The sequence below is a fragment of the Pinus tabuliformis genome, chromosome 9 (genome assembly GCF_031772625.1).
Source record: "Pinus tabuliformis cultivar Carrire ecotype Pingquan chromosome 9, CPIR1, whole genome shotgun sequence".
Lineage (NCBI taxonomy): Eukaryota > Viridiplantae > Streptophyta > Pinopsida > Pinales > Pinaceae > Pinus > Pinus tabuliformis.
In genome coordinates, this window is record NC_142307.1 from 1,335,478,993 (window position 1) to 1,335,494,718 (window position 15,726).

The window sequence follows — 15,726 nt, forward strand, 5'->3', positions numbered from 1 at the left end:
GGTGAATAAATACCATGGGTGGATGAATACAATGGGTGGATGCCATTGTCCATTCGGATCATTCCTCCCTCCTTAAGAAGCAATGGTCCACATTGCATAAAGTTCCCTCCTGAGAAACCTTTGTTGAATATGCAGAAGCACTGAAAAGAAGGGTTTTGTGTGGTTAACCCATAACTATGATGAACGAAGATCTGAGGATAGAGATACCCTGTAATGCTTGTGACCAACTGCGATACTAACAATGTGCAGCCTAGCAAATTGACTTCGATAAAGTGTGGGTTTGTGGATGACACATAACCATGACAAATGAAGCTCCGAGGATAGAGATACCATGTAATGTTTGTGACCAACTATGATACTAACAGTGTGCGGCCTAGCAAATGGACTTCGATGAAGTGTGGGTTTGTGGATGACCCATAACCATGAAAAACGAAGATCCGAGGATAGAGATACCTTGTAATGCTTGTGACCAATTGTGATACTAACAGTGTGTAGCCTAACAAATGGACTTTGATGACAAGGAATTTGTGTGGTTAATCCATAATCGTGATGTTGATTGTTGATAAAGTAGCAAGTGCCTACATAGCCTAGCGCGGGAGGGCACATCTCCCAAGTCGGATGTTTCTATGCTAAAACTAATGAATGTGAAGAAGGTGCCTACTAAAGCGGGGTGGGGCGGCACATCTCCAAAGGGAACCCTCTTTCAATGCTACTCCAGATTTAAAATGGGCATAACTCGGTCAATATAACTCGAAATATTTATTATTACCTATTTTTGGAAATAGAATGACCATTTGCATCTTCCCATGTGATTGAAAACCCTACCTGGAAACTTTGGAAACTCAGATTCGCGTTGCAATTGTCGAACTGTCACAAAATCTCTGAAAAAAATAGTCGATTTTAAATCAACGATATCCCCTCATCCGAACTTTGATTCGACTAATTTCTTTTTTTAATTGGGTGATTTTTCAAGAGGAGCTTAGATGGACAATAATTTTTCTAAAATCTAGCACAAAAACTGCAAAAAATGATAGGAGAGATGTTGTCCATGAATTGTCGTTAGAAAAAAAATCAGCAACATAGCTGATTTTAAATCAGTGATATCTCCCTCATCCGGACTTCAATTCAGCCGATTTTTTTAAATTTTTTTGGGTATTTTTCGCAAGGAATCCATATTTTTTATTTATTTTTGTAAATTTTGCACCAAAATTTTTATATCTAATATGAAAACTCACCGCCCAAAAAAATTCCTACAAAAAATAATTAAAAAAAATCTTCCCACTTTGTCCAAGAAAGTGTTATGTGGAGGTTGTAGCATGTGCCTAAAGTTCGTTGAATATTTCTGCAAAAATTTGAAACTAAAATATGCATCAAACCCTCAGTCTCATGGAGTCGTAACCTGAATTTGGTACCACTAATCCAGATCTTGGGGGGGAGGCCCCCAAGGTCTAAAAAATTCAAATGCGAGAAGAAAAGAGGAGAACACATAATGACAAAACCACAAAGATTTTTTTTTATTAAAAATGACAATAACTGTAAAAGCTACATTGTGGTGAACAATCTGTCCTTTTACAAAATACAACTTGTTACTTATAGCCTTTTTTGGTTACAATACCACAGGTAAATTCTGTGGGTGGGTAAATACCATGGGTGAATGAATACCATGGATGGATGTCACTTACAATACCATGGGTAAATTCCATGAATGGATAAATACCATGGGAGGATGAATACCAAGGGTCGATGTCACTTACAATACCATGGGAAAATACCATGGGTGAATGTCACTTACAATATTATGGGGTAAATTCCATGGGTGGATAAATACCATGGGTGGATGAATACCATGAGTGGATTCCATTTTCCATTCAGATCAATACATTTTGTAAATAAATCCCCCTGATGTAGATCTATGGCTTTATTATTACTGCAAGTATCATATGAGCTTGTAACATTAAGATTTTTATGAAGTGAAAGAAAAGCTTTGCTTCCAATTTTCAAGTGCAAATTCTAGAATCGAAGTGAGATATATATAAGGAATTTTATAATCTTTATTGTATTGTATGGCTTAAGCATTCAATGAAACATAGGTTTTAAGCTAACTGGCCAAAAAAAAAATAGATATCCCTCTGAGCTTAAACTTCATGACAAGTACATATGCATTAGGGAGAGGATGGAGTTCAGAGACTTCTGGCATTTCAACCAACATATCATGCAAAATGCCAAAAAAATCCTCCTATGGAAGAGCAATGTAAATTTATTGTTCAAATTAGTAGTATTCAACCAAAATAGGCCGGTTGCATACTTTGTATCCATGTTAAAACATAGGTTTTAAGCTAACTGGCCAAAAAAAAATAGATATCCCTCTGATCTTAAACTTCATGGCAAGTACATATGCATTAGGGAGAGGACGAAGTTCAGAGACTTATGGCAATTCAACTAACATATCATGCAAAATGCCAAAAAAATCCTATGGAAGATCAATGTAAATTTATTGTTCAGATTAGTAGTATTCAACCAGAATAAGCCAGTTGCATACTTTGTATCCATGTGGACAACCAAGCAAATTGTGTCCAAGGAAATCACCCACATATAGTATTATGAAAATTGACACAATATATTGTCAAATCAATCCACCACCATGAAAATAAATTTGACGAACAAATAAAAAGATAAATTAAAAAAAAAAAAAAAAAAGAAGAAGAAGAAATCCATTCAATACTCACCTCCCTAATCACATAGCAAGGCCCTACACATAGTGTGTCTAGATCTGCTCCTGGACCATGTACCTGTCGACATCCAAATTTTGCTAGCAATTAATTATTAAACCAATAAAAGCATAAAACTTTAAAGGAGTAAGATTTATGTACTTATAACAACAGTAGTTCTGAACAACATTATTCAAAACTAAGAAGATTGTACTAGGCATATGCCTCTCCTTGGTTGTTCTTTACTCCTACCTCCTACTTCTTCCCCTCTGCCCTTGTAGAAGACATCAGGTCTTGACAATACAAACTTATTTTATAATATTGCACTGGGAAAAAAAGGACATCGGATCATAGTACTGATTACTAGCTCAGTGAAGGTGTTGAAGTGGCCAGCCTTCTATTTAATAGAAACATGCTTGGATTTAATAAGAAGAGAATAGTTGCCAATGAAGGATCATGCTTTCCAATTACTATCAATTGTTAATGGGAATTTGGATTGTAAATTTATTTTAGTCTTCTTTCCTAACAAAGTTCTAGATATTTAATTTCTTTCTTAATTTGAGCAAATGTTTAACTTTATTCTATGCAGGAACGAATGTTGACGAAAATAAATCAACTTTGTAGCAAGGGGAAGGAGAATATCCTTCAAATGCATTTGCTGGTAGATGTTCAGGAACTTCTGCAAGTGCACTAAGGAAATCAATTTCTGTGGAAAGTGGAGGTGGTGGCTCTTTATCAAGAGGTAGTGATGCAGCAATTGCAACGCCTTCCAGAAACAATCATATGGAAAGGGTACAACATTTAGATATTCATGAGAAGGACTTAGATTCTCCAGAGACTGCAGAGTGAGTCTCATGCCTTACTCTATGTTGCTGGTTTCTTGGGGTTGTGTATTTTTCATGTTTGAGATTGAGCATCATTGATCGATTGTACCTTTGCACTTCAACAACACAAGGAATAGAAAAAGAGTTCCTAGATTCAATGGTGGGGAGAAGGATGGGAGGGGACTCCGACAATTCAGCATGAAAGGTGTATCATCACAATTCACCTATTCTCTTTCTTTTTCTGACTGAAATTTTCTTTTGGTACATGTTGATGGATGGACGTCTTTATGTTGCTAAAGGTAATGGAATTGATATAAATCGATAGTAGATTCATATGTGTTTTTTCTCGTAATGCTATTCATGGGGCACAGGAGGAGGTCAAATGAAAGCCAGGTGTGGACCTCCCCATCCATGGAGAAAATGTGGGTACTAGCTAATATGTGTGGAGTTTTGTTTAATCCTTATGGTTGACTAACTCAAAAAAAATCTTGGTCCACTGGTAGATAATGTTTTTGTTTGTTATACATGGTGTCCTTAGGGCATGCTTGTAATTATAGTCTTATTAAACATTAGCCTCGAGGGTTTGTTTCACTTACTGTCAATTGTTTAACTATGTTCAGTCAGTCAGAAGGTTGAGAGCAAGGGTTAGACCACATATAATGAGGTAACAACATGACCATAGTAATTGCTTATTATTTAACAATTGTTCCTTGTTTATTTGTTAAGTATGACTCCCATTTTTTTTCTCATCATCTTATCTTAATTAAATATTGAAATTATTATATGTAGCATTTTTTAGCAAGCACTGTAGAAGGCATCTCTGAAATTTTTACCATTGCATATAAAATGCTAAACTACAGTAATGATTGACACATAGTACAATCAAAGGGAATTATTACATCCCCAAATCTCTGAAATCGATCAATGTGACTGAAATTACTTGCAACCTAAATCTTGTGGTAATATACATTGTACAGATGTTAAGGCAATTCAAATTGTGGCATGGCTAGTCCTTGTAGTATGGGATGTAATATCTTTATCGTGCTAACATTCTTATCAAAAATTGGTAATATGATCCAAAATCAGCTAAATAGGTGTGGCTCATCCAATTAGTAGCCCACACACAACAGGAGTGGTAGATGCAGAAGTTCTAGAAAAGGTTTCAAGGCTTTGAGAAATTCTCCACGAGCACCTTTACATTAACTGGAGAAGAGGTGTTGCATCCATTCTTGACCTAGGGTGCTTCCTTGGAAGTCAGTATTCATGTTTTTCTATCAAGCAAACACCTGTAGACTACATGAGATTGAAATGCTAGTAAGGGCTGAGGAGAAGGGACTAGACAGTTAGTGATAAGATAATATACTTTTATTAATGTTCAAAAAATGACCACAAATAGGTCAATGGGACTTCTAAGTACAAAAATGTGGAATACAAAGTGGGAGTGCAAAGGCCACTCCTAGAAAATCATGATAAATTCAGATCTAATCCAAGCTATATAGGTTCTAAATTCTAGGATCATGGAGTAGGAAAACAAAGCAGTAGGGTAGATACATACAATTACTCCGGAGAACCAAATTCTGTCAACACCCCCTGATGTTATATCTCCTATCATCCAAGCCTGTAGGGGGTGATCAACATCCCCTGATGCTATCTCTGCTAACATCTGAGGTTGTAGAGAAAATATAAAAATATATAATTGTATATGTTAATGATGATTGTCTTACAAGGCTTAGATGAATAAATCTATTAATGAATGGTGGTGACTCATTCTCCTTGATGCTTCATCAGTAGATAGGTTTCTCCACCTTGGTTTTAATAGAAACATATTAATAAATGGTGGTGACTCATTCTCCTTGATGCTTCATCAGTAGATAGGTTTCTCCACCTTGGTTTTAATAGAAACATAAGCTATCTATCTTACTGTACAATAGGTAAAATGAATTTGAACCTTGGCCATATCTAGAGGTTCAATTTTTTATTTTTATTTTTTCGAGGGTGCATACCTTTGATGTCATGGATTTTTTCATACATATATAAATTGTTCACACATTTGATAGGTATTTTAATTCAGACACTAATTAACTAGATAATATGTATCTATGTAGAATGCCCTCTCAGTCTAATTTAAAAATGTCCACTTGTCTTTTAACATAACCAAAAAATTTATTTGAAAACTTAACTGAAACTTTTCATAACTTGTCATCCAAATGCACAAGCCAAAGTCTAAAACCTGCCATTGCCAGAAGTTGCTTCAAAGATTGAATCAACACAAACATCGATTGAAATTATACCTCCCCTTAAACGTGTAAAATAAATGATTTCAAAAGATTTATTCACTTTCTTCCAAAGGTTTAACCTATTGATATTAATTTCTTGGGATTATGACCTTATCCATAATGCCTAAGATGACCATTGAACCCCCATGGCACTTGATGCTTGAGTTCTAAGAAAATTGTAGACCAATGCCTAAAGCCAACCTTTTTTCCATGTTTTTGGAGTTGATTCAATATTCCAAGCAAACTTAGTTATCATTCATCCTCCTTGGTAGATAATGAGACTCTTCTACCCTTCTCCACCCCTATAACCTCTAGCTTCCCCAAGATAGGTTTCTTCACCTTACTAAGTATTTGATTTTCAATCCAAATCTTAGTGATTTGGCTTAGGTGTGCAAAATGCTTTAGGGTTCTAATACCATTTTCCCTTCCTTGTTGAGAACTGGCAACCCAATCTGAACTGGGCATTGGGTATAACTTTTTAAATAGGACACATAAAATATGTCATGTATTCTTCTTTTATTTGGTAGGTTTGACTCATACAACTAGACTTGTATACTTCCTTGGTAGATTGGGATTATTTTATTGTTGTAATTAGTAGCTAATCAGTTTCAGTGTCAATTTTTTTTGTTATGGGGGTAATATTACTTGGAATCCTCAGGGAAACCTTTAAGATTTATCTGTAATCCTCAGGTTTTGAGGGGCAGATTAAGTGCCATGCAATCAAAATACTTACATGTCTGTGTTTGACATCTACCCAAGGAGATTGTGTCTTGAGTTAATGTGTATGTATGCATGAATATGGGTTTATGAAGTTAAAACTATAATGAGATTGTTATGATAAATACCAAATTCACTGAAATGTCTTGATTTTCCAGGTGTCTGCACTAGAAACCCGCATAGAAAAGTGGAGGATCTTGGGGAATGTTTCCTAGGAATTTCCTTGCATTTTCTGGTAGGAAAAATGTTGTTTCCTTTCTTATTCTTTTTTAATGTTAAAGCATAAACAAATGCATATTTTTAATTAATGATCATACAAATCCATGCAAACACATACATTTTTTTATGGATATGGACGGATCCACATTAGCATATGCCTCTTTCTTTTGCCCTTTAAAATTTATTCCATTTAAGGGAGAAACAATATATGGGAGGGAAAATGGACAATGTTGAGAAGTATGTTGTTTTTAATGTACAAGCTTTGTTTTTCAAGATAAATGTCTGAATTGTCAAATAAGATGGTGAAACCATTTGGTAGGCTACTTGTGGGAGACCAACAAGAGGTGTTCTCAATGAGGTTTGATTTGTATTGGATCATTATATTATTTGTGATCCATTTCAATGCTTTTAGAGTGGAAAATTGGAGGAATCAACTCACAGGTCATCAAACAATTATACAAATATAATTCACAAAAAGATAAGAGACACCAAAAGTTAAGCTACCCCTGCATACCAATAACTTGTCCTCTAAATTGAAAAAATATAATTTGTTTATTGTCATGTCTTGAGGCTCCACTTATCAACATACCACCAACACTTGAAACAGTGTTGGTGGAAAGGCATGACACCATGGCAAAGTTTGTACCACACCTGTCAATAAACTTGTATGCATATGAAGCTTCTAGACTTCCTACAAATTGTTTCTATTGATGTTGTTGCTTACCCCTTCCCCTTCTTCTTATAACACTAAGTAGCATAGTGGCCATCCATACTTTAAGCTCCTACACTTCTTGCAAACTATTTTACTTTTATTGTTTCTTACCCTTCCTCTACTTCTCAAGATACTAAGAATCATATTAGCCATGCTTCTTGAACTTAATATGGCTCAAATTCTTCTTTTGATGGTTAGAAGAGCTTGAATCTTCCTTCCTATTCTTCTTCTAACCCTTCACAAAGCCTATTTTATTTCCTCCTTTCCTCACCCTCCCGATGAGTGTTAGCTCTGGTACATCCTCATCACTGGCTGAAACCATCTCCAATCTCATTTGCTCCTCAATAAATGCATCCCATAACCTTTCGATTGAGGGTAGATTTTCACAAACACGTACATACTGTACAAAATGGTGCAAAGATGGACCAAAGCCATTCAAACTGATCCAAATTAGTCCATTCTCTTCTACCTTGTCACCAAGAGAAACTCATTGATCGCTCAACTCTTGATCTTTATCAGATAGCTAGTTACTGTAGCAGTGTTTCTCATGTAGTAATGGACGATTCCTTCATTAAGAGAATTCCCCTAGACATGTTCTCGCTCCAATACAATGTGATCAAGACAATATGCATTTCCTTATCCATCTTCTTCTCTACAATGAAAGGAATTATATGATCCTTCATCAAATCCAAAACTTTTCATTCTAGTATGACCAACTTCTAATTATGCTCAGCCAACTCCTTGGTATCTGTGAAAAGTACGACCTCCTTCTCCACGAGGTACCACAATTCAACCTCTTCCAAGAGATGTTGCAGCCTGAACTATAATGATATAGAGTTGGAAGTTCCCTCCAACATGTGACAATCCTAAAGACTCTGACTACTTGTGATTACAACTCTTCAACCAAACATGAAAACATATCGAAAACTAAGAATCAAACCTACAACCTCTTATAAGTGGAGGCCACCTTTTGCAAACACACAAAATAACACTCCAATCCCTGGAGAAACTGGGACATCACACCCCATGGGCCACAACCTTTAACCAAATAAAATATGCTTCACAAACTGAAGCTCAGCCATCCCACCCTTGAAACTATTCAACAACTCCCTCTAACAAGTTGCAATCCTATCCATGCACAACTTCCTATTAGTTTCACTGAAAGTGCTCTGATACCACGTAATCCATACAATAGTAAGTAATTTTTTCACTAAAATAATAATCCTAAGATCCTAGGTAATTTAAAGCCCTTGATGGGTATACTAGAATCTACAAAAACATTGTACAGAAAAATAATAAGAGCATGTACATGGATCTGAACTCTCAATAACATATATCTTCTATTAGATGCAGGGCAAAGAAAATACATTGCAATACCTCAAAACCAAAAACTCACTAAACAACACGGTAGTGTACCCTACATCTCCTTTATAGACAAGGAATATGAGAAAAGATACAAAGTATTTGGTCACATGCATGAAGCATCGAAGGTGACTCAATCAAACCCTAGCTCAAGTCTAATCATCTAGTGTACCCTATTTGCATGGATAAGTGTGCCAAGTAAGTGCATCTCAACTGGAAGACAAACAGAAACATCCATCCCCTTCCTTGAGAACTATGCCCCCTACCTAGACTGGAACCTTATGCAAAAGCGCTCTAATTAACTAGGGGTTCGTGCCCTCCAAATATTAGATCATGCATGCAGAACTAAATGAAGAAAAATTGGAATTGCTAAATCTTAAACAACATGCAAACTGAAATTAACTGAGGGTAGCCAAACTGGAAATATACCCTCTAATCTCCTACATAACATCACCTCCCTCATACTATAATGTGCACAAGAACCATGTCAAACTGTTGCCATTATTGTTGTTGTATGGACGTACAAAAAGTACACCCTTACTATTGTTGTGCCCACCGACTAAGTGCACCCTGGTACTGTGGGGAAAACTATCATAGTTAAACAAGGTATAAAATCTAACAAAGGATATGAACCAACTAATCAAAAAAATATTACCATAGTGATAAATTGAATCATTAAAAGAGTGACTAGCATGGGAAGACACAGAGTTAAGTCAAACAAAGTATAGATCGAATAGTGATTCAATACACTGCATTATTTAATGTTATTTTCATAAATGTTTGCCATAGATAACACAAAATTTACAGCATGGTTCTAAGAAAATTCATCTCAATGGGAAAATAAATTGTTTCAAACCCCAAGATTGAGAGGAAATTGACTTAATGTACAACAAAATGTTAGTATTTTGTTAAGCTACACATGCAATTACTCAGAGGTGTTGATTTGATGCTATATAACCTTAAAGCCATGTTCAACCTACAATGAGTCTCTAGCTTTTCTGTTGTTAAAGTTGCAGGCATATTTTAGCAAAGCCATAAGCTTTGATCATGATGAAATATAGTTAAAGGGTTTTCTCTAGATTTATATAGTTTTCATAGTTTAGTTTCAATTATGCATTTTCCCATACCAAGTAAGAAATAAAACAAACCATTAGCAAACAAAGAACATATCAATTAGAGCTAAGCATGCAAAATAGAACAAATAAAGGATATACAAATGCAGAATGGAACGTCTTAACTCAGAAACTCAATAGACAATGTGGTGTTAATAGTACCTGTATAACAAGATTTGATGTCAGTAGTAAAGACACACCAAGTCCATCGAATGCCTCTTTCCAAGAACCCTCAGTAAGAGTTTGCCAAAGTCCCTTTGATTTCCCAAATGCGCTAGTTTGCATCCGAGTAGAAGCTATGTCCAGTGGCTTTCCAAAACAAAATAAACCACCACATAACAAAGTGTTGATGTATAAATTTGCACAAGAAATGTACAAGTCAAAATACCAAAATTTGGCTAGAAAATCCAAATCACTAGGGCAACACAGGAAGAAAAGAAGCTTTACCTATGTCATCACCGTTGTGAAAGCTCTAGCTGCCGCGGCTACAACCAAATTTTCCTTTGTTCCTATATACTTGTTCCTACTTTGTTTCAAGTAAAATCTCTTAAAGTAACTATAGCTATAAAAGTAAATATATTGAGATATGAATGATTGTAAATTTTTGGTGCCAAGGTCCTGATACAAAGAATGAAATTTCCTAGTGGAAACCACCTCCCACAACACAACAGATAGATGTCTGCACATTCAAGCACAAAATATAACGAGAATCAGTAAAAAGTGCAGCTTTGTTTACAATTCATTTCCATAAGTGCAATTGCAGACTATAGTAATAATGACTCATATTTACAGTGGGGGTTCTAGAGTTATAGTACTTTTCATCGATGCATAACTATTCTACAAGCCTATGGTAGGGAAGAAGACATAATTTATCTAATAACCCTCATAATCCTCGAAGACTAGGATGAAAAATCCTATTTACTTAGAATTAGCTGGAATCATTAAAACATTTCAAACTAAGGTGAATTCCAAAACCTTGACAACATAGTGTATACAAAAATTTCAATAGCAGCAGGCAGCGTTGAGCAATCATAATATCATATATGCAATGCAAACAATGAACATGCCAAAGCAACAAACCTCCACAAGATCAAGATGCAATTATCAATAGAAAAACGACAACCCTCAGAACACTATAGCTAAACCAATCCTTATCATATTCATCTATTGATACATATTATAGGTGATAGAAAAGAATGTTATCAGATTGTCTGAACAATTTTACTATAAAATATTTTGCAACTTTTTGATCAAATGGTGGAGCGATATCTTAAGATTTGTCCCCAAACATAGGCAATGAAGACTTATGTCTCTCATGCTGAAAATTACAGCTAATCGATTCATATGACAAAAAAAAACATGCAAACGGAAATAACTGCAGGTCGAGACAAACAAACAATGCTAATAAATCATTTTTGTTTCTTCACGAGAACCCATGGTACTACCAAAAATCTGTCTGGAGTGTCTGGCAGGTAATCAAGATGGTTTCCCTCCATTTCCTATGGCAAAATAGATGTGACAAGAATTTTTAAGATTTGCCCAAAGAAAGGGGAGCTAGAATTAATATGTTCTTTCTTTTGGATTCTGCAGTTATTCAATGTTCCACTCAATTGATTGCCTTGAGAAAAGACCACAACAAGCTAGACAGGTGAGCTAAATTTCACGAAGGCCACACTTTCATAGGGGTGATAGGGATGAAGCTATTTTGATGTAATGATATCTTAGCATGTAATCTTTGAAGAGATGACAATTATATCCCTTTCAGTGATATATAAGTATTGGGGTTTTTCCAAAATAGATAAATAACTAAATTATTATTTTATAAACCACTAACTTTGAAGAAAGCTTTGTACTCCTAAAAATTCAAAAATGATAACATCTGTTATTTATCCAAAATAGTAAAATACTATATACAGTTTGTCCACCGCAACTACTCTGAGCAATGAATTCACCTAGAAGGCACACTTGTGGATCTAAGACACTCAATTCCATGGTGAGACTATCTGTTGGATCTCTTTGGGGAGGGTAATTCAGTGAATTCCCAGAATCATGATGACCATTTTGAGCAAAATCCTAGGCAAATAAACCATGATGATCAAAACTTCATAAGCAACCAGCACAAGCTTCTTAAGACAACCTAACAATCTGGGTGCCTGATAAGCATGGAGTTACCTTTAAGCCATGACCTTTTCCAACTCAGACTAAAATATAGTAGTCAAGGTGTTCAAGGACCTAATTCCTAAAATAGATGCATCCTATTCCATAGTGAAAGTGTTTATTGGATGCTTTTGGAGAGGGTGATTTGGAAAGTACCATAGGTTACTGCGACTATTATGGATAAAATGCTAAGTAGATAGGCTATGATGGTCAAAAACCTTTAAGAAAATAGTGAAACCCTCTAGAGAGGGTGATTGGGAAAGTACCATAGTTTACTGTGATTATTATTAATAAAATTCTAAGTAGATATGCAATGATGGCCAAAAACCTTTAAGCAAACAGTGCAACCCTCTTAAACCATGATGAGATGGTGAGAATATAGATGCCTAATTAGCATGGAGTTACTTTTAATCCATGCAAATTAACAGCTCAAAAACAAAATGTGGTGAATCCATGGACCTATTAATTTTGTACCAAAGTTGAATGGCTAGACAATTCTTTTTCAAACTCAAAATCAAACACAAATGCCAGATTGGGACAATAAATCCTAGATCAAGAACCATCCATAACAAAATATATAGGTTGCATGCATTTCAATCTCAATCGAGCTTTAATCTTCAAAGCAGAATGAATGATTATTGGCACAAAACCATCTAAACCAAGGTCTTATTTTCACCTTGGGGTTGCAACTATCTCTAATATTTGAATGTCGACCATTTGTCTGAATTTGACATATGCAAGGTTTATATGGGTCAGTTTTAGTGTCCATCTTCAATGCACCCAATAGATCGTCTAGATACAACAAATCCTTACAGAAGGATTAGCCCTACCAATTTTAAGCACACCAACCCAAGGATCCAGTGACCCAAATTGCAACCAGATACAAAAACCCATTTCAAAATACTCAACCCAGATGATTTCTAAGGCAATACATGTGTTAGATACTGAATTCTACAAAACCCATTCCAAAAAAGAAGAAACAACCCATATTAATTCTAAGGAAAATATGCGTTGGAGCTATAGACATGTATTTTTGTCGACTACCGGCATGAACCTCTACCTGGTATCTGGTACTTTTTCTTACATGTATCTAAGGGATACAATATGGTAGTGTTGATGAGCCCTCCTATGGCTCCTGAAGTTGCCTCTATCACAGATTCAAAATCAACCCCCATTGCATATAAATTCCACCGAATAAAATCTCTGATCTATTATATATGTCTATGGTGGGGGTATAAAATGAGGTATTCATAGCCCAATTTGAAATTTACATTCCTAGTGTGGATGTAGACAATTAATGATTGAAACAGGAGGTCCAAAAATAAGAAGTTGGGTTACTCGCAATTGAAATTCTAAATCAAAACTAAAAATCTCCCCGAGTGATTAGAACGGAGAAAAATTAGTGTGTTTAATGAATCGAATGGGCTATTAGTTACGATGAAAGTCAAATTGCATCCGCAGTTGACGACTTTGACCATGTGGTACATGGTAGCATTGGTTATTTGGTGTCTCAATTAACTAAGTTACAAAAATTCGTTTGGGATCCAGGTGCGGGTCTAGATTGAAATTAGAGCTCTTTGATGAAGCTAAGTTTAAAATTGGGTGAGACTACTCTATCTAACTACATGTTGTGTGGTTCACAACGCTATTGAATGAGGTATTGTGCACTAGTCGAGTGGAATTGGAAATTGAACATTGTTATTAAATTTGGATTAATCAAGTATGGATAGAAGTTAATTAATATTTCGATAGATTAAATTTTTATTTTTTTAATAAGAAAAAATCTATTTAATTTTTATTAATAAAAAGTAGATATATATTATAGTATTTCATTGCTCATGTCTTTGCATTAGTGAGTCACATATGAGATCTCAAAATAAAATGTCTAAATCTCTAAGTATCTTACTACTCTAAATTGTAGTTCTTCTATCTATGACAATTGTCTACTATATCAATCTTCACAACAGAATATTTGTATGTGATCTTAAAATTCTTCATGATGAAAAATATAACATATATGATTCAAACATGACAAAAACATATCATGATCTATGGAAACTGTCATGGACTGATGACAAATAAACCAGATGAAGGAAAAATTGTCAAGGGCATCCCTTTATAAGTTAAAACTCCCCGAGATGAAAAGGATTACTTTGTCAAAACCTTAGTAGAATCCTCCCTGGCACACAATTGCATCCCTTCTTTGATAGGAGATTTTCCACTTGATTTTTTTCTCTATAGACGTGATTAAAGGCCAGTCTTTGGAAAGTCTTCATCAAAGATCTTAGGCATTACATCCAAAAAGTAAAGGAAGGTGATCCAAATTTTGTTCTCAACTGTACCCAATCCAAGATCACCTTGGAATCTCCAAACACAGCTAAATATTCAATTCCAAGCTAGGTAGCACATAGAAGAGCCCCCCAAAGTGTGATTAGCTCAACTCTATTATTTGACCTTGTGCCACTATACCAATTAAAATGGAAGGCGTTGTCCATCTTCAAAACTAAATGTGCCCCACTTCTACAAACCGTGTTAGTGGATGCTCCATAAAAAAAAAAATAGGAAAGTGTGACCATAGCTCCATGAGTCAAAAATGTCTCCTAGGTTGTTCCTCCTTCATTGGCCCTATCTCCATAAAATATGCACAGATCTTTAAATAGGTGCCTCTAGTATTTGGTTATGTTTGTTCAAAAATATTCTCATTCTTGCTTCTCCATATGCCCCACAAAATATAGAAATGCAGGGGAACAATATGTCTTGAAACCTTCAAACCACTGAGCAAGACATCTCTCAATGGAAACCATGTTCTAGACTACATGTATTTTAAGTATTTTGAGGACCTCACTCCATACCGAGATCGCAAAAGGACATGTCATAAATAGATTTTCCACGTCTTATAAATCTTCTTTGCATAAAGAACACTTGTGAGGACCATGAAAGCCCATTTTATGGATATTATCCCAAGTTGAAAGCTTATTGTGGACCACTAGCCACATAAAACATTTTAATTTGAGAGGTATATCCCATTTCCATGTCTTATGAAACCAAAAAGCATTATCGTCTGGGTCGCGTCTCTGAGAAATATGTTTATAAATCTCTTTAACCGAGATTTTCTCTTTATACATAACACCTGCACATGATAGCTTATATTCCTTCTTAGTCAGTTCTTAACCTACTACACTTTTTTTGTTGTGAAACATGCCCATTCCATTGATAGATCCTTCGACAATCCAAGTTCAAATGCATTAAGTCATAAGAGATTTGGTTCATAAAGTAAATCCTTTTGTTATGTAAATGCTTAAGGATGGGAACATAAAGAGTATGTATTCCCTTCACTCTTTTAATAGCATCCAGTCCAATTTCTATCCTATTACCCCTTCCAACCTCCCATCTCAGATTTCCTAGTAGCCAATGTTTGTTTCTCCATACATAAGATGCCACCTTCTTCACAGGAGCCCCCTCTTTAATCCATTCATCAAGCTTCCTATTTTCTAGATATTTTTCTTTAATAACCTGTTGCCAAATACCTTTTCCCTATAAATCTCTTCATAAGTTCTTGAAAATTAAATCCTTATCTAAACATTTTGTGTCCTTTATAGCCGACCCTTCATCCTTCTCATGTCTCACAAGCACCTCTAA

General features: G+C 35.3%; 1 pseudogene; it reads right to left on the reverse strand.

The window, feature by feature from the left end:
• Positions 1 to 7,685: 7,685 nt before the first annotated feature.
• On the reverse strand, positions 7,686 to 13,262 carry LOC149153454 (peroxisomal adenine nucleotide carrier 1-like; annotated as a pseudogene).
• Positions 13,263 to 15,726: the final 2,464 nt, after the last annotated feature.